This window comes from Bombus fervidus, chromosome 5, assembly GCF_041682495.2.
Source record: "Bombus fervidus isolate BK054 chromosome 5, iyBomFerv1, whole genome shotgun sequence".
NCBI lineage: Eukaryota > Metazoa > Arthropoda > Insecta > Hymenoptera > Apidae > Bombus > Bombus fervidus.
Window position 1 is genome coordinate 11,541,436 of NC_091521.1, and position 27,529 is coordinate 11,568,964.

General features: G+C 35.8%; 2 protein-coding genes across 5 annotated transcripts in view; one reads left to right on the plus strand and one right to left on the minus strand.

The window, feature by feature from the left end:
• Positions 1 to 27,529, plus strand: part of Qin (tudor domain-containing protein qin) — a 312,288-nt gene that overhangs the window by 208,259 nt on the left and 76,500 nt on the right. Inside the window, exon 1 of one of the 4 annotated variants that reach the window (XM_072003143.1) lies at positions 17,301 to 17,351. The exons of the other annotated variants lie outside the window; for them this stretch is intronic. The gene's annotated coding sequence lies outside the window, so the exon portion shown is untranslated. Of the gene's footprint in view, positions 1 to 17,300; positions 17,352 to 27,529 lie in introns of those variants that run through there. 4 annotated transcript variants of the gene reach the window in all.
• The window catches only part of LOC139987192 (uncharacterized), a 117,203-nt gene that overhangs the window by 26,164 nt on the left and 63,510 nt on the right, over positions 1 to 27,529 (minus strand). The window lies entirely within an intron of this gene.

Genomic DNA, 27,529 nt, shown 5'->3' on the forward strand with positions numbered 1-27,529 from the left:
GTTCCATTTCTGTGTTGATTCTGCGTTGATTCGAATTAGATGAGAATTTTAACGATGTTTACAAATATAGAGAATATGCTTGTACATAAGCAATTATGTTGTAATAATTGTAAAATATATTTAAACGTATAATTAATTTTCAACTTGCAAAAAAGAAAAGTAAATGTTGAAGACTTATTATAGTTAAGTATATTCGTTCGTTAACGAGCTGGACATTTTTGTACATCTGTAAGAAGATTAAAATTGAGGATATAAAATATCATAGGCAAATTATAGTATTTAGCAGGGAAAACAAATGTCTACCCAAATTCGATTTTTTCACTTTCCCTCCCATTCACTGTGACACTAAACACGTCAAGAAACTTCATAGTTTGAATCTTGCAAATCGTTCCTAATTTTTTACTCCTAAATCTAATTTCCAGAATCATCTCGAAAATCCTCCGAAAATCCTCTCTTATTTTCCAACAGTATTCTTTCTTTGTCTTCTACAAACCACTCCCGTCATAGGTCAAATTATTTCTCCAATTTTCCACGTTTCGCGTCGATCAACTGGGAAATACGCTTCGATTCACCTTACGGTACGCGTTCCTCTTTAATATCCTGTCGGTATCACTACAAAAACTTGGAAGACGAAAGCGACACAGCCATGTGAGATTCGATCCTCCATGTTCGTTTCTTTGAGTTTCCAGCCTTAACTTGACCTCTGGTTCGGATTAAAACTCTTATTACACTGGGTGTGCTGAAAATTTCGGGAAAGCGTAGAGGAACGATAAACTAAGGAAAATAATATTTCTTTGGATATCTACTCAGCTTCGCTGCATTTTGAAGAAAAATTGTTCGCGGGAACAGAAAGAAGAAAAAAGTGTGTTATCTACTCGACGAAGATATCGTTGAAAATATTAGCCTCTTGCAGCAATTCAAGCACTGTATCTAACAATGGCCACTCTAATTGCAACTAGACATTGCTCCGGTGATATTTGATGCACTGCAGCTACGATTCAGTTTTCATCTTCGTTGAATAGATGATATCACGAATGAGAAAGTTTAAATGGCTAAGTATACCTAAGAACGAAGACATCTTCGTTTCTCTTTTCGTGATCTTCTCTAAACTGGAGCGAAAACGAGTAAATCCTTAAGGGAGATTTTTTTCTTCGGTCCTCTGCACGCTCCAGGTATTTTGACATTTAACTTAGAGACACCCTGTATAAGGCAGAGGATGGTAGACACGCACGTGTGCACCACAGAATCGAAGGTTAAAATTCGAAGCTGACTCCGCTAACAAGATGTGTCTCGTCGTGGTGGAGAACACATAATTCGAGGAGGTCGAATTTTCGGACGTTCGCGAAGAAATTCCTCCGACGTACGCGCGGAAGTTCGTTTCGTCTTGCGAAGAAGAACGATACCGGGAGAAAGACAGAAAGAGATATGTTGTATATATCTAGCACGAGGAAGAGAGGATAACGCGGAGTGAAATGAAGGAGAACGAACGAGGGACAATAATCCGACGGAAAGTTTGAAAAAGGAGAAGCGAATTTTGCGAAAAAAGTAGCCGGGAGCGAATGAAACGCGAAATACCGCTTTCTCTACGTAACGTGACTATTCCCTCTTCTCTCTTCTCTTACCTTCTTCTTTTATTTATTTCTTTTCCTCTGCTCTCGGCCTCGTTGAAATATTAGCGTCTTATTTTTCTACGGACGGACCGGTTGCAGGAGCAAAGCTCGAAATTTCCTTCGAATAATTTTTCAACCCTCCGGCTACGATTATTTTCTTCTCTTCCTAGATTTCGACGGGATACGGCAGATTTTGTTTCTCCTTTTCCTTCATTTCGGGCGGATAGATACGATTTCGCTAGGCTTCCACGGCTCTTCCGTGTTTGTTGCTAATCGCGTGTAGGTAATTAATTTTCGACGGTGAATTTTAAATATTGGAGAGAGTTGGCGTATGTTGCCCGGTAGTTTTGGATAATATCGTTTTATCGAAGATTGGTTTTATTGACGTTTGAATTCCTTTTTTTTTTTTTTCTTTTTTGTGATTGACGTCGTGTGGATTAAAAGTATCGATTATTGTAAATTACTTGTTACGTGAAATTAGAGTTTCACTATCTTACGAATAATTAATTGCAATTACTGTTATTTAATTTTGTAATCTTTAGCCGAATCTCCTGCTTCGCTACAAATATGTTCTCCGGTATACTTTTTGGTTCTCGCTCTTTATGTGAAACACATGAAAATTTGGAGTACAGTGTGAATACTAAAATTAATTTGATATAGTTTTGATAGTTGTACCAACTATTATTACATCAATTTAAATAAAATAATATCACATAATATGGCGCTCTTCATCTTTAATGACTATTATTCTACTATTTTCCAAATTAAATAGTAAAACGTAACACTCGTGTAAAGATTGATGAAAAACGAATGTACGTAAATAAAATTAATTAGTTCTTAATTATTTCTCCTGCTGGGCATTATTAAAATAAAGTTAATGAAATTCCTGTAGTCAACTGACAAATTTAAATTTTAATTAACTCCATCGAGCGATGTAATCTTTCTCTGTATATATTTCATTTCTGTCCGGGTTGTATGCTGTATTATTTAATTAAGAAATTTCAATCGTTGCACGCAAGAGTTAAAAAGAAAGAGATTAACAGTAGGAACGGCAGAGTCGAGGATGAAAAAAGGTGGTAACGAGAGAATCTTTTCACCCAAGGTAGTCAGCAAGGCATCTTTAACAGCAAAGAACGATCCTGATTCCTTTGTGTTCCTCGCTTGGTCGACTCCTTACAGAAGGATCCATTTAACGGGTGCATCCCTTTGTCTTCGTCCCGCTTCACTAGCGATGGACCCGCCGGACCATTTGAAATTAGATGTTGCTCAACACTCACGGAATCTCCAACTTTTTAATCAATTTAATTTTTGTATATTATTGATCTTAGTTTTTATTAATACCAAGTTTTCTCTGGTTCATATATTAATAGGTACATTGCGGATATTTATACATTTACAGAGAAATTGAAACGTATAGAAGAGCGTATAATATAAAAAATATGCGAAGTATTTGTCACAGTATTTAAAAATGAACTAAATCTCCGTTTAAACTCTATCTCGTTGGTTACGTTCATAAAAATCTTACGAAGATTTCGCAGTTCAACGATTGTTTCTATCACTACAACTTATACATTTGAAACGAGCTTTGCACGAACTTTCGAATCCGTAATAAAAAAGAACGTTCTATAGTTCGACAATAGGTCTGTAGGAATAGTCGCTAAAATCGTACTACGTAAGAAATATTATTAAATTAAGGGCAAGTGTTGATTTCCGAATTCCAACTTTAATTGATTGTATTGGGTGTATCGCAATTCTGAGTTACATTTGTATTTCCGAATATATAAGATCGTATCGCATCGTTTTTCTTGAAAAGGAAGTTAATTATCTTCTCCTGTCCTTGCCACTCGATATGCCATGCAATAAGTTCGTTCTCCAGTTGCTATCAATATTGTCCATAATGATATGCGAATTACCAGTACTATTTAATACCGAAGTATCGATTCAATTTCATCATTGGAATATTTCACATTGGGAAAATTTTGCTCGAAGGTATTAGGTTGTCCGAAAAGTTTCTTTCGTTTCGTAAGATGATAACAGATGAACAACAATTTCTGTTTTATATTATTTTATTGAATTAGGTATAATTCATATCGTTATATTTCTATTATTATGTTCGTACATAATTCAATAAAATAATATAAAACAAAACGCATTATGCGTCTATTATTTCCTTATATTGTCCTTTTCGGATAACCTAATAATTACCAAATAATTTAAGAAACAGAGTAAAACACACATATCTATCTCATCTAACAAAAAGGGGCTAGCTTAGAGATAACAAGTTAATTATTACCTAACCTTGACAAGTTCTTCCCTGAAGAATTTCCCTATCAATCCCGGTTAACCCACGTTAACACAATCCTCATTTCTTCCGCGAATCTCACTAACCCCTACCTATCTGCAAGCCTCTAAAATCGCGTACATTCGTACGTGCTCGTGGATCGCGAGTTTTCTCATCAAAGGCAAACTAATTACGCGGCTATCCTGGCCGCCCCTCGCCGCGCGATCGCTGTTACGATTCCTCCTGTTCACGATGAAATTTCAGACCGAACCGAGCGGCTCGCTACCATCCGCGAATACGCGGATGAAAAGAGAAAAGGAGCAACGCCTAGCGAATACGCGGATAGAAAGAGAAAGAAGACACAGAAGAGAAATTTCGCTGGTGATCGCTTAACGTAGGTGAGCTGGATGCACAACGGATGAAAATACAGACGGACGTTGCTTCGGGGCTAAACAGTGGCGCGGCGACGAGGATGAGCAAGAGCGAGGGGGTAAGGGCGGCCGGTTGACGGGGCCAATGTGGGCGGCGCAGGGTGCTGAGAGCTTCGTTAAATAATTAATCGATCCATATCTGCTCCGACTGTCGAGGAACTACCCTGGTATTCTACCCTGGTTCGCACACATGTTGCGTTTTCTCGGCTTATCCGTACCCCTAGCGCCCCATGAATCACTGCCTCAAAGGTGAATGACGGAAGAGAGGAGTGAGACAGAAAGAGAGAGTCGATGGAGAATAGGACGTTGGTTTATTCTCCTCGTTGGTCTCGCTGAGCAACGTGGTGATGGAATATTTGTAGTGTAGCGACGAGAGATTTTCAGAGGAGATTTTTAGAGTTTCGTTGCTTCTAATTGTTTTGTTCGTCAAGCATCAGATTTTGTAGAAAATTCGTCGGTGTTTTATCGCGCTATTAAAATTGGAATATTAATTGACGAGATGATAACAACATTGGTGAAATATTTAGACCTCGTTCGCACCGAGTAATGGATAAGTTCGTTCGTCTTTTATTGTACCATTAATATTGGATTGTTCATTGACAGTGTCATAATGGAGAAACCATTCCAAATGTTTGGACTGCGTTCAGGAAGTATTAGATCTTCGTAATAAGATCTCTCTTATTGTACTATTGGTATTGAATTATTGATTGAAAAGGTCGTAGTAAGAATGAACTTTATTATTACAAACTACGTATTATGAATAATGTATTCTATTATGGTGGAATCGTTGTTATAAAGGATGATCTGTATGTTGACTCATTGGTGAAGGAAGGTTAACTGGTTCCAGCGGATTCGTGATTTCATGATTTGATTAGATATGGTTCTTCTGTGATGTAATTATAAATGTATTCACAGGATTTATGTTACACGATGAATGTTTTGCTTGAAAAAATTGAAATGTGTTGAGCGGAAACTATATAATGATAATATTAATAAAATGTTAGTTATATATTATATTAATTTAATATAATAATTAAATTAAATTAATATAATATTAGTTAAATATTATTATTAATTTGTGTTTACAACTTTATTTCACGGATTTCCAAAGATTTTCGCTTTATGCGTATTTAGGTGACAGCTACTGTTTTATATTACACAAATGAAAAATAATATTTTCTTACTTTACATTTTAAACTAACTACATACTTTTCTCTGTTTTGTTTCAGGTACGTATTCTTTAACAGTGTCCTGGTAATTTAGAAATAATCTACCATCAAGATTTGATGAGATATGATAACGACGATTATTGTAATCAAGTAATTTGCATGCTACATACATAGATCATTTTTCATTGAATTTTTTGCTTTTCCACATTCCATGTACTGTAATAAGATAATTCAACTTTAATCAATACCACTAACAAACAAAAAATGTCAGTTTTGACAACATCAACGAACGTCGTACGAAATTTAGCTTTTTAATATTTTGAAAATTAATCGTTCAAATCTGTGATGTTTATGATAAATTATTTAACAGTAGCGAAGTTATATGGTAAAAGTAAGCTGGATTAATTATAATAAACACGCGAGCTCTCAGATTGAATCTTCTAACATAATTCTTGATCGAAATATCTGATATTTTCGTCTAATTGTAAATAAAGTTGACAATAATCTAAACACCAGCAAAAATGTTGCAAAATGTAAAATAGCGAAACGATACGTTTTCTGCTCGATTACGAAGATTCTGAACCCATTTATGGTATACATAATAGCTACCTTACAATCTTTGTGGACTGTGGCTGCGTCCTCTTCTACTTTCAAGTGTATCAAGATAACCGAAAACGTTTCCAAATTACCAAACTTCCTCGATTAGTTTTCTTCATTCCCTTGAATCCTCTGCAGCAAGAACACCCGAACTATGATTGCCACATCAAACGTTTAATCTACTTCCTCGAAAACCACCATCGAAGTATAATAAACCTATGCCTCCTAAATTCTCATACTTTCGCAACTTCCAATTAACTTCTTCGAGTTTCTTCGAATTTTCAAATATTCACAGCCTAATTTTCGGATTTCCTATTCGAACGAGATTAAATTGAAAAATTTATAAGATTCTATGTAAAGGAAGGTGAAAGAGGAACTTTCGAGCGATAAATTTTCCAGCAGTTGACGATTTCTATAAGAAGTGACTTTAAAAAATTCGAAAATTCGTTCAATCCAAACCACAAAGAGAAGAGAAACGATAAAGAGAAGAACGTTCGAGTGATAAACTGAGCAATTGGCACTTTGCACTTGCACCGTGTAGAAAATAAATCTAAAAAATCCTAAAGTTCTATCGAGTCATTCAAACTGTATAAAAGGAAAAGAAAGAGAAAATAAGAGAAAAACTTTGGAACGATGAACTCGTGAATACAACTACGTAGAAACACACGGACGGACCCGTTTCTTTCCGCTCGCAACCCCTAAGTAGGTTGGAACACTGCCCTTTAAATACCGTGATTAATTCCGCGCAACGTAATAAAGCGCAACCACGAAGAATGAAAATATTGTAATAACTCGCGGCGCATAATGAGCGAAAACCACGGAACGTGCCTGGCTGCGTTATTCGCGATACAACGCTCTCGTAGCCCGCGTGATCGTTTAACACGACCCCGAATCGCTACTATCGGAACGTTGCTATTAATAGGTCGAAATTTGGAATTCATTAACGTCAGATTCCCAAACTGTCTCCCCCAGCCTCTAAACCAAACCGTAAATTAAGTGTAATACAAAGCTGTTCGAAGGCTTCCTGTGATTTCTGGCCATTCTCACGATTCACGAATCGATGCATAATACGCTGTTTTCTATCGTTTTCATGGAACGTTTCCCGTTTATTGTAGCTCTGCCAAATCTTCCGACAGCTTTAACATACGTCAAAGGAAATTTCTAAAATGAAATGTTTTCAATCTAATTTGAATAACCACTTATAATATGTTTGTAATGAGAAGTTGTGATTTGGCGGTCTTTGCTTGCAAGTTCTATGTTAAAAGATAATTTTCGCTTAAGGTGTACACACTATAGTAAAAAATAGAAAATCTACGACTGTTCTCAGTATGAATTATAATTTTAATCTTGGTGAGGTTCATCACACGCTCCAATGTACGAAGAGTACGTGGCAAAATATCTTCCAGCAAGATCGTTGGATCGCTATAATTTTTCTGACACCGCTGAGACCTATTGGAATATATTTATCCTATGATAAATTCCGCAAGAGGAAAGAATAAATATCACAATATGATATCGTCGGTCGCAAATACGTTATCTCCAACCAAACAAACGTCGATTGTCAACTCGAGTCACGTACATGCAAATCATCCTCGTACCCAAGCTCCGTTCGCCACTGAAGAATCATCGTTTCTTCTAAGCACAACGCTCATCACTCTCATAACTCTCATAAATTTCCATAGCCATCTGTAGTCTCGTACAATTTTTTACAACGAGGTCTCGCTCGATTACCCTTCGAAATGGTGCTTCTTTACGCGTGTCTATTTACGCACGTGCCTGTCGTATTATTTCGTCTAAAATGAAGCGCGGTAGAAGAGGAATCACTCAACTATCGCGCTAGCGTGTTTCGTAAAACATCGGTATAAAACGATGGTCTCGGTGCTCAGAAGTAACTGTTTTGTTTCGAACCCCTGACGCGTGTCTTCTTTTTGCCCCGGTCGATCCGTGAAACCGAGCAAAAAGACACGCTGAAGAAAAAGCGTCGCGCAGTTATTTCCTGCGTTTCGCGACGCGCAAATATCCCAGGGAAACGGCACTTTAATATCGCAGCACCGCATGAAAATTCACCGTGAGAGAGGAGAGTCAGTTACGAGAAAAAGGAAAGGGGAAAAGGGTGAGGGAGGGTAGTTGCTCGTTCTAGTGGTACAGTGGCTACAAAAAGTGTCAGCACACCACTGTATCGAATATTTAATAGTACGTGATTAATTAGATGCAAATAAATTATTTACTATAGCATAGTAATTACTTGAAGACAAATATATTAAATTCCGTATAGTTTAGTAGTATTTCCATACGATTATAAAAATTTGATACTACCAACATCAAAGTTCTCCGTATCTTTAACAGAATTATAATTTTTTCGAATAGAATTAATTCTAATAGAATTTAATCTTTAGGCTATCATGGCCGTAGAATTTTGTTGTATTTGCTTCCAACTGCTGGAAGATACACGCGACGAATGTTTCATTTAGCAATTTTCATCGGCAGAGTATCCCTTTCAAAAAGGGAGGAACAGGAATTTATCGTCAGAAAACGTCAATCTTTTCCCGGCATCAAATAATTAACTGATGTTCCGCAACGGTCTGCTCCAGACACGAAGCTTCGCTGCTCATCTTCTATGATCCTGCTATATTTTTTTCTTCCATGTTATTTTCACCAATTATGCGGAGGACAGGCATGGAAAAGTCGTCGGTTAAAGTTTTCGCCAACATTGAAATACCTCGAACCTCTCCTATCTCAGAATTTTAAATATGCAGCTGAAAACGAGCAACTTATTTACACTATCCATGAAAGACAGTATCATATCGAAATAATATTCTCATCGTATTGCGAAACATTCTATTATTATACCGAACGTGTTACTACAATTTTTTAATATTTATTTCTGTTTTATTTTCATAATCGAGCCGAAAATAGTCGAAAGAACAAACATAACACGATAATCGTTAATTGGAATTAAAATAAAGTAACGTGAAATTGCTCGATCTAACCTTTTCTTCCGTGGAAATATTATTCAAATTTGAAGTTTTCTAAATGTTTTCGTACGATTTATAACATTTCTGGCAAACTTTTTGGTTATTCGAACTTGCTCCAACTTAGATTCCTTTTCAGACGAGTCAGCTTTCTCGCCGGGTTTATAGCGCGCGATTGAATCGCGACTTTACGCGTCGAATTTTCGCACTGGCCAACCGTCACACCTGTCACGAGGAAACGTTCTCTAGGAAAAAAAAAGAAACGCTGCGCGAGAAGTTTAGGCGACGCGAGTTTCAATCGTAAAATGGAGATGCGAAACTAATTTTTCCCCTTACAATAGCTGCTCGATCGTCAAAGCTAGTTGCCTGGCTGAACTTTCGCGAAAAATCGTTTATCTGGATAGAGTGATCGCTGGATCGTGGATTTTTATGCAAATTTATACATTTTTCCCAACACAATTAATCGATCGATTCCCTCAAATATGACGAAACACTTTGAAATTTGTTTGATGTTTTGGAAAATCATAGAAAAATGATTTTAAAAATCTGCCTCGCTTTTCTATACCTTTCTACTTGAAAGAACAAGCTATAGCGTATGTAGGAAAAATTAATTTAATTAAAATTTAAATTTAAATTAGATTAAAGTAGATTAAGTCTATGAATTTTAATGAATTATATTAATTTAGGAGATACATAATACGATAATTAAGTCTCTTATTTATTATATAGCGCAATTTCTAAATTATTTTATGATAGTAATAATTCCTGCAAAAAGTATTTTCTCGTTAAAAGTCCACGATTTTCAATCTTCGTTTTTCCAAGAGTCGGCACAATTAAAATGAAGTCACGGACATAGCCTCCAAAATATATAATAATTATTTTTCAACAAATATTCAGTTTAAGAGATGAAAGAAACTATATGAGGTGCACAGAATTGGGCAAAATTTTTAATTATGAATGAGACATCGTTTTCATTAACTCCCTGAATTACACAATTTCAAAGATAAAAGTTTCGAAACGTACGTAGGCGTTTACTCACGTGGTCTGGAAACACTTTTAATACACCGGCAACTATATTCGAGAATGAGCCGAGGTTCTATTATATTACAGGCCGAAAACAAATGAATAGAATGAAATTTTAGCAGTTTTTAATCAAACGCTTTCGCGGTCGTTCATTGTATCTGCTCGCGCGTAAAAATTTCACGAATCGGACACGGTTAATTTTCTGGAATGACGAACAGAGGGAAGAAACGTCGAAACTAAAATTACCCTGCTACGTCGATCGGAGCTGGCCAAGTAAAAACAATTGTCAGCTTCGTTATACTGGCCATTCTTTTTTATTTCCTTTTTTCTCTAAAATAAAAGTAATACTTTTTTTCAATAGAAAACACTATTAAATCTAAGGCTGAAAACTTTACTTGTTAGAATCCTGGAATTGAATGAATTAAAATTGAACAAATTTTATGCGTATATTAATTTCGTTGTGTTTATTAAATTATATTTTTGATTGGGTTTCCTCTCATTAGGTTGTTCTACTTTTTTAGTAAATCAATAAATAAGATGGAAATGGAATTGTTTCCTACGTATCTTTCTTATTCAGAACGAATAAGCATATGTAATGAGTAATAATATTTATTGTTTCATATTGAAAGAGGAAATAATTTTTCCTCTCAATTAAACGAAACACGGATGAATAAATATGTAAAAATCCTTTCCATTTACATGCAAAATATATAAATATATGCAAAAGCGCTCGATATATCTATCACAATTTTTGTCGCGTTAACAGGATCCGTGTCTGATCACATACGATCCGTTTTCACTTGCCTCTTCTCTTCTTACGTATCAAGAATAATTTCTAAAATTATAAATATTTTATTCATACATCTTTATATTCTCTTAATATTAGTACATTAATTAATTAATATTGATACATATGAATTAACTATTTAATCATGCATTGTTTCAGTTCTAAGCAAGATATATAAGTATATACTTTTCTATGTTCTTTTAATAAATCAGCAAAAAGAAAATTCATCAAAACAATTGATAACGTTTATACGAACAAAACTTCTTACGTGTCTCAAGACATTCCATGCTAAAGGGCTAATAAAGAAACGTACTAAAAGATATTTTAACTGTTATTTCGTCAAACTCATCGTCAAATTGCTCGATCTTAATTCTGACCACTTTATGGTAGATTCCACTTCACACAGTAAAACATTTCAATCCACCAAACGAAAATATATTCCACACACGAGAAGAAGAATCCTAGACTATAAAAATATACAAAATATCAAATAAAAGACGATTATTGGGAAATAAGAGTTTCTTGCGCGGTTATTGCTACTCGCACTTTGTTTATGATTTTCACGGGAAAGAACCGAGAGCCTAAGCGCGCAGAAATAGAAAGCCAAGTAGTTGAACGAATAAGGGCGAATAAATCGTTTGACGTAGAAATCAATAAAGCAGAGTTTAAACGAAACAATAAAAAATGAGAGATTGGAAAAAAGGAGAGGATACAACAGCGGAGTCTGGCGAAAATAAAAGAAACGAAGTGGCTGATTTACATTGACAGCGACAGGTTATCTCGCCGGTGGATCGTACAAAGCCTTCGTCCGCCTCTTGCAACGGATCTTCCGCATCCCGTCATTTTTTTTTTTTTTTCCCTTTCAGCCCACCCACCGTTTGACGTAATATCTAATTATGGGGCTGATGAACGCGTCTTCCGCAAATGGTTGCACGAAACTTTCATCCCTTTTTGGTGTACTATATTATCGATGTGTATAGCTGCGGTATCTTAAGCTGTTACATCGTTTGAAAACGTTGTTTGTCAAGTTTATTCCTATGGAAGAATTATGTTTTTATCGGCAATAATAATTTCGTTTAGTCGATTACCGTATTTTTAGAATTGCAAGCTCTTACGTCGTTTGAAAACTTCATTCGCGGCATTAATTTCTATCGAAGAATTTTTATTAGCTATACGACATAAATCATTTCCAAGCTATTCCTGAAACATCATATCAATTGGAAATAATTGCATCACGAGTCTGACTTCGAACATTCTGATTCTACTTAAAACTCATTCTCTACTATCGGAGAGCGCTATTTATTTCTCAATATCTTCACTACATTTACCGCTTACGATGGATTACGACTTAACGATCGGCTATTATAATTTCTACTAAACCACTTTCTACTAAAACAATTTTCCAAATTAATAAAGAAGAGATTCATCGAGTTGCAGTCTCAAGTGGTGATATGACTAACGTTAAAAATCACAAACAAAACAACGAACTGAAAAATATGTTCGTTCATATATATATATATACATATCATCGTAAAAATTGCCTCGCAATTCTTGGCAACGCGTTGGCAACAGTATTTTACTCGATTCAGCTTCGGAGCGTCGACCGAGGGTAATTTCGTGACGAGTTAAGTAATGTTGATTAAAGCCAGCGTCCATTACGAGATTACACTGTGTTTAACTATTATATTTTCCGCAGCGGTGCACGTAGCTCACTAATAACCATCATTAATAGATGCAACGCGACATCTTGAAATTATCATCGGCGAGCGTTTTCGCCTCGCGTGAACCAATCATTCGCGTGATTCTTCCTCGTTTCTCTTCACGATTGCTGCAATTCCTACGATCATTACTAGACCGTGAAAAGAAGAAATCTATGGCTACCAAAACGCACGAAACGCGTATAATATACGAAAATACGTAAAATATGCAAAGTACAGTATTCTGATATCTAGTAGCTAAGATAAATTTCTGTCTAGGTTGCGCTTCTTTCATTTTATTTATAAAAATATTAATCTGTGTCCGCAGTCCAGCCATTAGATTTTTCTGGAATTATTTACAATGACTACACGATAAAAAATTCTTATAAATATACTGTACGTATTATACGAAACTCTTTGAAATATCATTGCAACGAATCGCGTTGATATGACGTTTAAAAAATTTGTGACGAACATTTAGAAACATTTGAAGGGGATGTAGTTTCATGGAATTAGCATCTTGGAAAAATATTCCTTCGAATAAATTTTGCAAAACCGCAATAAATAATAATGAGATTATAACTGTACATATTCAGTGAGTAAATCGGATCAAGATGAACGTTCCAGTCCGCATTCAAAATTTATTACTCTTCGCGAATACATGGGATACAAAATTATCTGAAAAAGGGAACCTTGCAATTTATTAACAAATTTTGAACGTTTTTTTTAGAACGTTTTAATAGTAAAAGTTCATAGTAAAAACGCTATAGACAACCCTGTACGAATCAATAGAGACTGTCATTTATTTCGTAAATAACAATCGGCAAAGTATAAAATCGAATTAAACTCACTGTTAGTGATAAATCGTTTCGACGTGCATCATATCAGGAACATCGTCGCGTCGCGCAATCGTTGCATTGTATCGGTAGCGATCGTGAAAGCGCATTTACAACGGTTACCTCATACTTCTCGTGTGGCACGTGTTAATCATGACAATCACATTTTCGACGCCTTCGTCCATCGATTTTCGTTGTCTGGTTCTCTGCCTCTCTCAAGGTTCTCACCTCGTTTTCACTCTCGTTCCTCGCCACTCGTGTTAGCATGCGAGCCACGCTTTAGAAAGGTGATGTACAAGCGTAGGATGACTTTAGAATGTTCGCTAGGTGTGCCAACCGATCGTTTCCGAGACCTTACCTGCTATTGTGACCCGATTCAATCCGATTATCGATCGAACAAAGCACAGAATCTCGCACACGAATCTTTGGCCGCGTTTATTTTCCATTGTGTTCCTCGGTGATTCAATTTTTAGTGCCACTCGTAAACGGCGCGTTATTCTTGTAAAGATTCGTCGTTCACAGAGAAAGGAAATGTTGTAGAATGTTTCTATCCGGGATTGATTTTAGATAGTTTTAGCATAAATTTGAAACTGGGATAATCCACGCTCCGCGTTAACTCTTTCACGCTCAGTATCACGTATCGAGTAAATTGTTAATTAAACGAACAACAAACGTATTTATTTTCGACAAAAAGATCTTAAATTTTCCTGTATTTTTCTTTACGAAACCTTTTCTCCAAAAAATTATGTAATAACGAAAAGTTTATCGATATTCCAGTAATAAATATTCCTATAATTTTCTTCTCAACTAACAAATAACATATGAGTATGTCAGGATCAATAATCTTCATTCTAACTCGTAAAAGCTCTTCATAAAGATACTTGTCAGAAACACACTAAACGTATTTTCATTTCGATCAAGGATAAGAATTAAGAGCGATGTAACGATTACTCGATTGTCTTTGGTTTTAATATTTCTGACACTTTTGCACGACCAAAAGACCGACGAATTGGCACCTGTTCAAGGAATGACTTTGCTTGAAAAGCTTCTTTCTTCGCGCGAAAATTTCATTGGGTGACTGGCGGCAAAAAAGCTTGTCAGTTCGTCGACATGCTCTGTCGTCCGGCTAGCACGACGTTCGTTGTAAGTCTCGCAAGAAGCGGTTGCGTTTCTGCTTCTTTCACGCTTGACACTACGCGCCGTTTCCATCGGATACCCGTTTCGCTTCACGTATTTACGGCTTCAACTATTATTGCCAGCTTCACGCGAATATTGCGCGCTACAGCTGTCACAGATCCAACTTACGCCCTTATATTTTTCTCTCATTTTTTACAAATCTTTTCTTACAAATAATTTATGTGAAATATTTATTAGATTTAGAAGCCGGCTCGATATGTATGTATTAGGTGGTCCGAAAAGTTTCTTTCGTTTTATAAGGAAATAATAGATGCACGACATTTTTCGTTTTATATTATTTTATCCAATAATTATGATCCATTTTGTTCTTTCAAAATAAAGATCACAACGTTCGACAGATTAGGTTTCGTGTTTCTATAAAGACGCTTCGCTGTAAAAGACGTGTCTGTGAAAGAAACTTTTCGGACAACCTAATATATTACTTATTGTAGTTAGGCTTACAGCCTAGTACGATCTGTGCTCATGTAAATGTTTATTTAGTAGAATTTCCTTTGCTTTTTAACGTGTTACCTATATCTATATCGCTGCGTTTCCAATGTAGTTTTTGTATACTCAATGTGAAATTACTATATCATAATATATTTGTACTTTGAATTACCATAATTTATTGTATATATTATTAACTATATATTATATATTGTAATATATTATTAATATATAATATTGTATATATTATTAACTATATATTATATATCGTAAACTATAATACGTTTCTACATCACAGTATACTTAATGTTTAAATATACCTAATATTACGATATATCTCAGTATCAGGATATATCGTATTATTTTCGTTAGTTTGTGGTTTCTTTGGTTCTTTGACTTCTTTGGAACTACTGATATTGCATTTGGATTTACTCTTTCAGGCATATTGCCTTTAGTTTCATACTTGCTTTTATGAAGCTTGTCAGCTCCCATACTTGTTCCTCGATGCTGACTCACTTCGATATTGAGATTAGGTAAATTTAATTTATATTTATGAGCATTACTGAAGAAATAGATTCTATATAGGAATTTGTACCATTTATTAAATTTCATAATAAATCCTCTGATGTGTATGTATTTTTACATATTGTACGCATTTTGTAGAATTTTATAATCTTAAATGTCACGATAATGCATAAACTTCTGCAATCTATTTGTCAAATATCGAATTTGTTAATTTTATTTTATTGGCCATGTTTCACACATACTCGATATAAAAGTATTAAAACATTCAATTTGCTAAAAATAGCTTAAAAAATTGCTGTAATTATAATAAGAAAAGTAAGATTATCAGAATCACGCAATTACGAAATTATTTCAAATTGCACGAAATCGATGAAAAGACAAGAAAATTGTTATGTTATGGAACACAGCGAGATTGGCTTGGAAGTCGAAACTTTCTGACTCCTGTTCCGTGCTACGACGTCAACCGAACCATAGTAAAGCTATGTAACTAGCACGCTGGCAAGTGATTCTTAACTAACTCTGTAATTAACTGAGAACTAACACGATTAACGATCAACGTAGCCACGGTGGCAAACATGTTCTTAAATCATGCTACGTATATGTGACAAACTCAACACCAACCTGAACCTTTTCATATACAAAATTTCGCATACATACATTTACATTTCCAGACATTAATCATTTTCAGATATGGAACCTAAATTGTTTTACATCAATAATCACTTGTCCTCGAATGACGAAAATAATCAAAATTTAATTGTAATATTAATTTTTAATATAGAACGTCACAGAACGAACGTAATAGATATATAAAATAAATTTTATACGTTCTTTAGAAAACGATTCTGGATAAAATGATTTCTAGACAATATATTCTCAAGAATTGGATAATTATCGGTCTAAAATTTAATTTGTGTCTTAATTAAATTACAAATTTAATACACTTTGAATATTAAAATATCGATGCTGCAACAAAATAATTAGATAATTCTATAAATACTAATTCACATAGAAAGTCACGTATATAAGTCACAAAGTACATATTTATTTCCTACCAAATGAACATAATTTATTTTGCATGACGAGGTCGCTAGCAAATGGCGTTTAAACGCCATATAATGCAAAGAAGGTGCGATTTATCCTTTTAAAACGCGGCCAGGTCGGCGATAAATGAACCGTTCTCTCCTAACAAATATTTAACTGGAGGTGGAAAATGATGCGTGATCCGGAATTTATGGGATTTCGGACGCGCAAGTTGTTGCAACTAAAATTAATGGTGCAGTTGCGAATAAATGTTGATTTTTCCACGATTCTGAATAATACATTTTATAATTAAACTTCACTCAATTCACGATAGTTAATTGCACGATTCTAAAATATCTTTTTTAACAAACAAATCGAAACTCATGCATGACCCTTCCAATCTATGTTTGCAAGGATGCTTTTTTCACAGTTGATGAAAAATTATTACGTTAAATCTCAATTTATTTAATTAGTTCCTAAAAGAAAATGCCATACAAATTTCCGATAACAATATCGTAGTGATATTTCTTCGGTATATCCTTGTGCATTATAAAACATCCTGTATTTATAACGTCTCCATCTGCAAGGAAATTTTCTACTTAACGTTACGTCGCTTTGTATCACCAGCTTGCTCCGCTTTTTCACACGCCACTAGCCAATTACAGAGCATGATTTTAATGAACAAAAATTCAGATCCATTATAGGATGACTGCTTTCTTCTTCCAGGACATTCATCTTCGAAAATTGGAGAAACGTGAAGTGGAAGCACTGTTTTAGGTATGCACTTACTTAAAGTAACATGCCCGGCTGTTGCATTAGCTCGTATAAATTCAAAAGTCATCCCTGGTTAAGTCTCTTATTCACTCGCAACACATTCATCTAATATCGTTCTGTGTCGTTCAAAATCGTTCACAATCAATCGTACAATTATTCCAAAAACGTTCTAAAATTTATCATCAGAAAGATCCTTTTTATTATCTTCAAGTTTATCCACAATCTCGCCGCTCTTCTACGCTTTTCTCGCGTTCGATCAATTTTGTCGATCGGTCGCTCGGCAAAACCACGCGAGCAATTAAAAGAATCGGCCGACTGGGATAAAATATCCTCGAAGGAAAAAGGAATCCTGGCTGTTAATAATACACGGCGGGGAGAAAAAATAAGGTAGAATCGGCGGTGGTGAAACGGTGAATTTCGCGGTTACCGTGAGCTACTTTCATAAATTCCAGGCGACGCGTCTCTATTCCGATAATAAAGCGGTCAACAAGTGCGGCCGGTGGATAAAGAGCGCCGCGAAATTGGACTGCAGTCAGGCTCAATGGAATCCTTTGCATGCATTAATGCACTCCTGTGCAAGCAGAATGCCGGAACGCGCTGGAAATGAGAATACACATCGCAACCATTGCGGCTACATTCGGTTCCATGCTGTGTACACACATATTCCCTTCTTCCTCTCTAGATTTCCTCTCCGTTTCGCTATCTATTCGCCTGCATGTGCCTATGTGCGTGCGTGTGCTGTGTATTTCGGGGTATACCATAGTCGTGGGTGATCAGTGTCAGGGGTACGTGCGTGCACTTTGCGACCTGGCGCGCGCACACACACGCACACACTCGGATTCTATGGACTGGTGTCGAACCGACGAATCAATAACCCCACGTTTACCTGTTACGCGAAGCGTGCCACGACACTTGTCTCTGGGTTACGATATCTCGAAGAGGAGACGGAGACCGATTTCCTGCTTTGAAATGGAAATTATGGCGAACGTTGTTGTGCACGATGGGGTAATTGGTGATTTATTTGGAGAAGATTCGAGTAGACACTTTGTAACTATGGAAAGTGTTGGTTTAAAGGATCGTGGAACCAAAGCTGTTGTTCGGCGTGTTAGTGTTATTTATTGCAATTGTCTGATGTTTCAATTAGCCTTCAATTCCAAGGAATTTAAATGGTAAATGGACTGGTCGACGAGTTACGCTGTCGTTCTACTTTTTCATTACTATGGCAGGTTGCTGTTCAGCATGTCCAATATAGCTTCGTGATGTTCTTTATTAGATTCGAAGCAAGGATGGATCGTTCGCTAATTTCCTCTGGAAGAATCTAAGCTTGTTCTAACTTTGAAGAACTGATAAAATGAAGAGCATGGATCATTATGACGAGTACTGTTCGATAGGTTCTCGCTTCGTTATTTGAACTTTAACATTCTACTGCTACATCGGCGATTCATCGAGACAAATTCAGCCACGAGATATCTTCAGATACTTGCAGAAACCATTCGATCCCAAAATGCATGTTCCCCGCTGGTGCGTCGAAAATATACATAATAAATAAGCGTTCAAAATTCATGCGAGTTTATGTGATTCTCGTGGGGGAATCTCCACGAGTCTCGAAGATCTTGCGCACCTTTTCCTGCACACGACCGTCGATATTTCAATATGTTGCGACGAAAGGAAGATCCAGCTAGAACGTTATTTTGTCTCGTGACTCAAAGCACGCGTGACTGCTCCGCTCGCCATCCGCGATCATTCCTAGACCTTTTCTGCAGAGAAAGAAAGCGAAGAAAAAAGAAGGAAAAAGGAAAAAGCTTTCGAGTCTGTCGCATTTTCCTTTCGTATTTCTTACTCCGTCCAATTGCATATTACGATTACTTTGCATTTGGAACTTTCGTTTACGACGATTCAGTTAGTTGTTGCAGGCAGAGAAGAAGCATAAGTTATATATTGTAAACGTGGAATTTCATTGAATAACGAAATGAAATCATAAAGGAAAATAATATTAGTAAATTGATTGGTGACGTTTTTTAATATAAATAATAGATTACCGTTGTATTAGGTTGTCCGGAAAGTATCTTTCTTTCGCAAACGTGTTTTTTACAATAATACACCTTCATACAAACGTGAAACCAAGTCTGTGAAATCTCACGGTGTTTATCTCAACAGAACAAAATGGATCGTACGTAATTCGACAAAATAATATAAAACAAAAAACATTGTGCGTCTATTGTTTCATCATAAAACGAAAGGAACTTTTCGGACAATCTATACAAACGATTTCTATAATTTTACAAAGGACAAAGTAACAATCAGGTTGCTTGTGATTTATAAAATTCACCTGTAGAGTCATACGACTGTCTTCCAGAAAATAATATTGTTAATATATTTCTGCTGCAGGTTCGTATAGCCATCGTCTCGCGTCGTTCTTTAACTCGTCGTTTCTTGCGAATTGTTATCCATCCAAGAACTCTTTAATTTTGCAAAAACGACGATAATTTAGCTCCTTTGATGCGTCGATCATTTGCAATGAAATTGCAGATACGTTTCTCGAGGTGTTCTGTAATGAAAGACGAGTGACCGAAACGTTTACGATCAAACGCAATTTCTTTTCCTGTATTGAATACTCACATCAGCCGTCTTACGAATGATTCAATAGGCTTATTACCGTAAGACGCTGTAATTCGATGATGGACTTGTGTTGGATGGTTTTCAGAATTTAAAGAGCGTAAAATTGCGCATAACATTTCGTCTTCAGAGGGATTTTCAATTATTATCATTATTTTAACCCTTTGTGGACGAATGTCTCCAAATAGCCGCCCAGGTCTCTTTACCGTTGCGGACGCGTGTCGGCATATAGCCACCCGAATCTCTTCACAGTTCCGGACACTTATTTTGAAGTGCCTGGCGTACGTCTATTTTTCTGAGCGATAATCATATGCGTATTTACGCATGGGTGTAACAGTACTATGTTTTTGATGAAAGTTTTATGAATTCTGAAAGACTAAAGAGCAACCTCGATATCGGTACCTCGAATGACTTAACGCTCAACGTTAAGTAACGTGGAGGAAGTTTAATAGATCGAGTGTTAGAGTGATCTAGCAATGTATTTGCACTTGTATAAAAGTAAAGTGTGATGTTATGAACACGGCGGTGGTAAGATCTTGTTGGGAGTGAGAAGGATTTCACCCGCACGGTACGATGTCTGATGATGAACTCTGCTAATATATTGCTGATTCTCCCCACCAGCCAGATCTCGTCCGTCCAACGTGTCTTCCCGGCTGGGATTTTTCCCGGGGTTTTTTACCTGACCTCGGAGTCATTAGGTTTACAGCTCGGGGGGGACATGTAATTCAGAATTTCCTAAAGAAGGGATAGGGCCCGTCCGAGCCATAAACGGACAGCCACTCAAAATTCCGAACAGAAAAAAAATTATAGATCTTTAGAAATCTTATCTTCCATTTAACGTAAACCCGCGATGTAGGATGATGGTCGAGTCAGACGATCTTACCAGACGAATTAGCAAGCTTTTTATATATTCTATATATTTTTTATAATACCTTATACACGACGCCTAAAAGATCCCGAACGTACATATTCGATAGTGATAGTAGTGATGACAAATATTATTTTGAAGCTGACAAGATAGAAAACGACGACAGTGCTTCAAACAGTGGAAACGAAGTCCGTTCAACAAGGAATCGGCTCAGACATTTTAAACAAACGAAACTTCAACGGTATTGGTCGTTTAAATACGAAATATGATATGATTTATGTCAATGTATGAATGAAGGTAGATGATCTTCTATAAGCAGTTGCTTATCGCTCGATATGACTTCTATACGCAAACGAGTATCACTTTCTGAACGTTTTTACGCAAATTGTTTATCAAACTTTTTATTACGATGCGAGAGAATTTCTGTTATAACGTAGAAGAGTATAAAAAAATAAAAAGCAAAATCGTAGGATTACAAAGATTTATCAATTTTCCGAGGAAAATACGCTCGCCTTTTCGATATCTCTCAGTGACTGACACGGTTCACATCTCTTTCATGTTTCATTCACCTTTTTTTCTTCTTTACGATCCTTTTGCCACGCACCCTATGGATTCTTCTGCGTAAAGAATGCGAGAATGTAAAAGTTCGAAATATTATATTTACATAAACGTTATTAATTTTAGAATATTTCAAGTTCCAAAAAAAAAGTATTTTACCCAAATTTATTCAGGATTATTCCAACCCCGGTAAATCCAAACTGTTTATTATGTATTTCAATTAATGGATTTGTCTGCGTTACTTATCATTTATGCATTATATCTCTTTTATCATATTTCGTAGATTCTTTACCGTAATTTATAACAATGTGTAATAATTGTCCAAAACTTGATTTTCGATGATAACATGCTCAGACAACATCGCCTTAGTTCTGTGTAATTACACTACATACACAATCGTATGAAATTAATCCAATTCAAGCATAGAATTCTACGTTTCTATATACCAGACATATTCTTCTCCATGGTATTGAAATCTTTGAATTTTGATTTCGATAGCGCGCATTTACGAGGAGCTTGACGATACCTCGCGTCGTATGTAGTTGCATATAATTGTAATGCCACAGTATTACAATTTAACAGAGATTCCTTGACACAAAGCTCGCGCAAAACACAAATATGCCGGTCCACCGTGCTTTAATTGACGAATAAAATTCCCATTTTGTTCCCATCCACTTATCCATCCCGATGTGCAAACGGGTTTCCGCGGCACTCGAAAAAAACGTTGAAAGCACGCGTGCCGCCGAGCCGTGCATTCGAAATCGATTAAAATCAAAGGAAAACAGAGCTGCACCGGAAGCTGCGAGGTGGTGTGGGTGAGAAAAAACCGCGAAGGAACGGTTCGAAAATCGGTGTACCCTGGCCATTGTATTATCGTTATTTTACGTCAGCTGGTGACGAAATTAATGGTTCATCGGAACAAAAGCGCATAAAAGTCTCCGCATGAGGGAGGGGGCGATTCGACGAAGGGGGTTGCGATGAAAGGCCAGCGCGGTGACAAAAGCAACCATTGGAAATATATTCCGGCTTTGTACTTGTTCCGTAAGTAGAGAAACGGCTCCCTTTCTCGTCGATATGAATCGATATGCAATTTATTATTATTGATCCATGTACACAGTGTCTCCTAAGATTTAATGTAATGGTTTAAAATTATCAATTATTAAAAATATATTTAATATTTGTTTAATAGTTAAATGGATTTTTCGGTATATTTTGAATATTTTCTTTGGTATGTTTAGTCTTTTATTCGACGCCCATATCTACTTAGTGTTTATAATACGTAATTACTGTAAGACTTGATGTTTTCGGTCCAAAATAATTATTAAGAAATATACTGATATCAGTTTGGTATATTCTCGTGTAAGGTTTTAGTATGTTTAGATTCTTATTCAAAGTCCAGTTAGTTTTTGTAGTACTATAAATTCTATATATCAAGTGTCATCGTCATCTTGCCTGTGCATTTCTCAACAAATATTTCCACTCGAATGCTGAGATTGAATTATTGTATGGTAGGTTCGGCTTCTCTGACACGATCATAACGACAAAGCACACTTGATCGAGTCGAACAATTCAAAGTAGATAAGGACTTCGCTCGACAGACAGGTATACATGTATGTAAAACGAGAAATTAAATTTATGTTGATGAAGTATAATAACAATGATATTATATGATTTATAGATAAAGTTTGTCAGGGATTGCAACACGCTAGACAACCAAGTGTAAGCGAATTCGATTCGATTACGAACGTCGAATCTTTAATCGTGACAACACCTTTTGAAAGATCGTTTGGAAAGTGTACGTTTGATATCGAGGCTTTGAAATTTACACTCGCACGTGGACTGTTCCGTATTAACTTTAAAATTGTTTATCAAATGGTAATAAAAGTGACAAACGAATAATCAGTTTTGCGTTTAAAAGTTACACAGCTTTGATCCATGTACGTCTGTGTGGGTTCGTGGTTGTCGTTGTTGTTGTATGAACAAAAAGCGAAGAGCGTTGCGTGAGTTATGCGTATTCGTTTTACGGTTTATAAAAGGATCGGATGAGTAAAAATTGTTGTTTAATAAAAGTCACGCACAGTGGTTAATCGTTGCATAAAGCGAGCCGAAATCGATAAACGAGAAACGCGTACACGTGTCGTTGCAACGATAGGTAAAAAATTCGATTCTGATTGGATATCGCATGCCCGTGTTTTCTTTCTTTTTTATTTTTGCTTAGTATAGTTTTGACTCTCGTAACGTCTTGTCTCTTTTCTTTTCTGCTTTCTCTTTTATATACTCAGGGATTTGACTTTCGATACTTTGGTTCGCTATCTTTCAATAGCAGCAGATGACGCACGATCGTTTAAATTAGATTATTTAGCTTTTATTATCAGTTCCAAAAACACCTTTGTTATCTAACAATTTCAATTTATATTATTACGTGGTTTCTCACGAAAAATAATTATGTTTCAGTTAAACTGCACTTGTGTCTCAGATTGTATTATACATCAACGTAATAATGCAATATATTCCTCTTATAGAAAAAATTTGTTTATAAATTATACTATATTTACTTGAATATTAGTTCTTTTTCTGTAGAAGATAATTTTAAAAATTCAAATCACGCTACTATATATAATCGATAATTTCAACTAAAAATCACAAGTAACTCGTCATAGTGGTGATATAATTATAAACAATCAATTAAGGAGGAATGAGTTTGCTTGTAATTAAGAGCATGACCTGCTTTCACGCCATGCTTTTTTCTTTAGAATTTCACGTTTGGTTGTGGTAGTAACAGGGTTTCCGTTGTTTTGAGGAAAATTAGTAAACGATGAATTAATGATTGATGTGTTGAAGCAAGGTAAACTTGGAAGATTAGGTTCTTGCGTGAGTTTTGTTGTAGCTTGACTGTAACTTACGGTCAAGTAATATATTTACTTTACACGGCTCTGTTATAGTTTGTAGCGACTAAATAAATGTATACGTCATGATGCTTGTGAATATGTAAATAAGATATCTATTCTATACACGTAACTCGATATTTGTAAACTAAATTTCAAAATAAATAATTTTGCTGTGTTTTAAACTCATGCAAACCTACATTATCACAGCTTTATCCCTCGTATTAAATAATAATCAACGAAAAATCTGCTGCAATATTAAAATGGAGATTCTTCAAAGGAATCTTTTCAACATGAAATTTAAATACTTCAAAAATTAATCCTAAAATTACTGTGTAAGACCAAGTCGAATTTTTAGGCCATCGAGTTGGAATAGATAGAATGCAGTACAATACGATATTTAATCTCGAAATTAAAACGCTGCCATAGATGAAACTAAATAACCATCTAACGAAAATCAACATGAAAATCCCAAGAAGAAAATATTATAAAATGATTCGCGATCAACGACCCTCGTACGAAATAAATAAAAAACCGTCCCAAGCTTTTAAAAAATCGTCGCGAGAAAAATATATTCGATCGGATTTGCAGACTTGACTAGATCCGTGGAATTATTATATCGTATCTTCGATCGCCACTTGTCCCGGCGTGTATTGGTCTGCGCCGGCCGCTAATCATATTTTTCTCGCGTCGACACGGTACACACAAAGAGCTCTCGCACTGCCGATATTTGGCCGGGACTGTTCTGTAATGTTTTTTCGCGAATTACGCTTCGACGGTATGTCAGCTTTCCGCGTGCAGGCGTGCCACGAAATACGATATCGAAACAAACAATAGTGTTAAACAATGTGCAGGCGCGCGCGACAAGCCTAGAAATCGGACGATTCGACTCACTGGCCCGCCGTCGATAAAAATAAAAAGTGTCAACAAAGTACAAGTGGACAGAGAACATGTGCGCATGGGGGGGGCACAACTGTTTGTAGATCTTTTTACATTTTTTTTATTTTTTATTCTGTTTCCATTTTTTTTCTTTTTTTTTTTTTTTTTTTTTTTGTTTCTGCTGTGGGGTGGAAACGTGAGTCTGAAGCATCGAACGCGTAAATCTGGCTTAGCGATATTAAATAATTCGTTTTCAGAATTTTCGAAAATGGAGCTTTTTTTAGTTGAAAAGTGATTTGCGATCTTTTCCTTGCGGTTTTAACGAGGATATATGATTCTTGTTTGGTAAAAATTATCGTTAGAATAGCGTCACAGAGGTACGTTTTTCCCTTTCGTTCTTTTGTAAACACGAAGGTTTTAATCCGGGAAAATTAATTAGTTCGGGAAGTTAACACTGCGTGTTTCATTCCTGTAATTTCTTTCCGTTAATTTATATTGTTGAATTGCTCTTTTCTTTTTTTTTTTTTCATGTTGCCGTTGTCGGAGAGAATTCCAACGATTTGTTTAATACTTTCTTTTCGTTGCGATTTCTTCTTCTTGCGTAAACCATACGACTCTATTTTTGAACAAATTGAAATGTATCGCTCTGACGATGATAATAATAATAATAAATTTTATTTATATTTTACGCCCATAGCCTATTACAAGAAGGCTGTTGGGTTCTCATTTCTAATTTCTTACGTTACTATACTATATTTTTACATCGATCTCTCGATGATATTATTATATTATATTGCTATTATTATAGTTTGTATATTGCTTAGCTCTTTCTCATTGACTATTACTTATCTAGCCTAATGTGTACAATACAGTGCTATATATATATATATATATATGTATATATAGCTACATTTACATCTATATTTCTGTGTAAAGGTATATTCTTTTGATTGTACTTTATTATTCTTCTAAGTGTAGTCTCTTGGTCTTCACAGCTAATTGCACGTAATTGAACGTGTCTTTTTCCTCTTCTCTACTCCCAATGATTAATATCTGGAGAAAATCTTTTCTTCTCTCTATATAAATGTATCACTATTACATAAACTATATTTTCTTTTTCAAAACGCGGAAGACTCTGATTATGTATAAATCTTTATGTATGTGAAATCACTGATTTCTATTCTGCGTTTGAGCTCATCTTAAGAACAAGAACCGCTGTAATTTTGGTTACAGTGCGACAAAGATTTATCTCGTTCTATTTCAACGTTACGTGTATCATTCACTTTCTCGTCTTCTATACAGGGTGTTCTATATAAAGCATGAAGTATTATTCAGCAGATTTATCATCTGTAGATTCCTTCTTCTAATTAAAATTGCGTATGATTTGAAAATAGAGCATGCGTTAATGCTTTGGACGATATTAATGTTAAATATAAAAGTATGGATTTTCAGATAGATCTTTTATGTTAGTTACGAAAGGAAAAACAGATATCAGATACCTTGCTGTCAATTTTTCCTTTATTCTTACAAAATTGGAAGTATCAAATACGTACATTAATAGGTTAAAAATTAAACATGCCCTGTTCTCTCCATCGTTTTTCAATTCTCCTAAGTGATTCTCCTCTCTCTCTCAAAAAAAATATATATACATTAGGTTGTCCCAAAAGTCTCTTTCGTTTTATAGAAAAATAGAACAATTTTATTCGAGTAGAAGAAAATGAATTTTACATCATTCAATAAAATAATATAAAACAAAAAATGTCGTGCTTCTATTATTTCTTTAAACGAAAGAAACTTTTGGGACAACCTAATACGTACATATATATGTATAGAAGAGAATTTCAAAATCACTGTCGAAATTTCTTTTCCATCTGGAGCGTCGAAAATAAATATGAATAATCGGAAATAAAAGTTCGTTCCTCGCCTAGGTAGGGAAACATCTGTCCATGGTCGCATGGACGCATTCAGTGGAAACGGCACGACTTGCGAGCAATTCCCATCTCGGCCTCACCTGATTACCGAGCATCGTCGCAATTTCTCCGAAAACCTCTGGGAAAAGCTGGCCAGTCGACTGTTAAGACCGATTTACAAGTCGCTGGAAACGCGAAAGACGGATGAGTCGGTTTATTGAGAGGAATCGTGCCCCGGCTGACGCTTACGTAAACCTTCGTTGTTACGTAACGCGCGTCCACGATAGATCGAGAGTTAAGAGAAGATATCCTCGTCGATGTCGCCGTCTTTGTAACGCGTTCAAATCTCGAATCTTCCAGCCAGAGATTCTTACCCTCGAGGATTATATCGTGGCGGTGATGCTTCGCTGAACGTGATGCTTCATCGAGAATTTTCTCGAGAATTTTTCGTCTCCATCGTAGAAC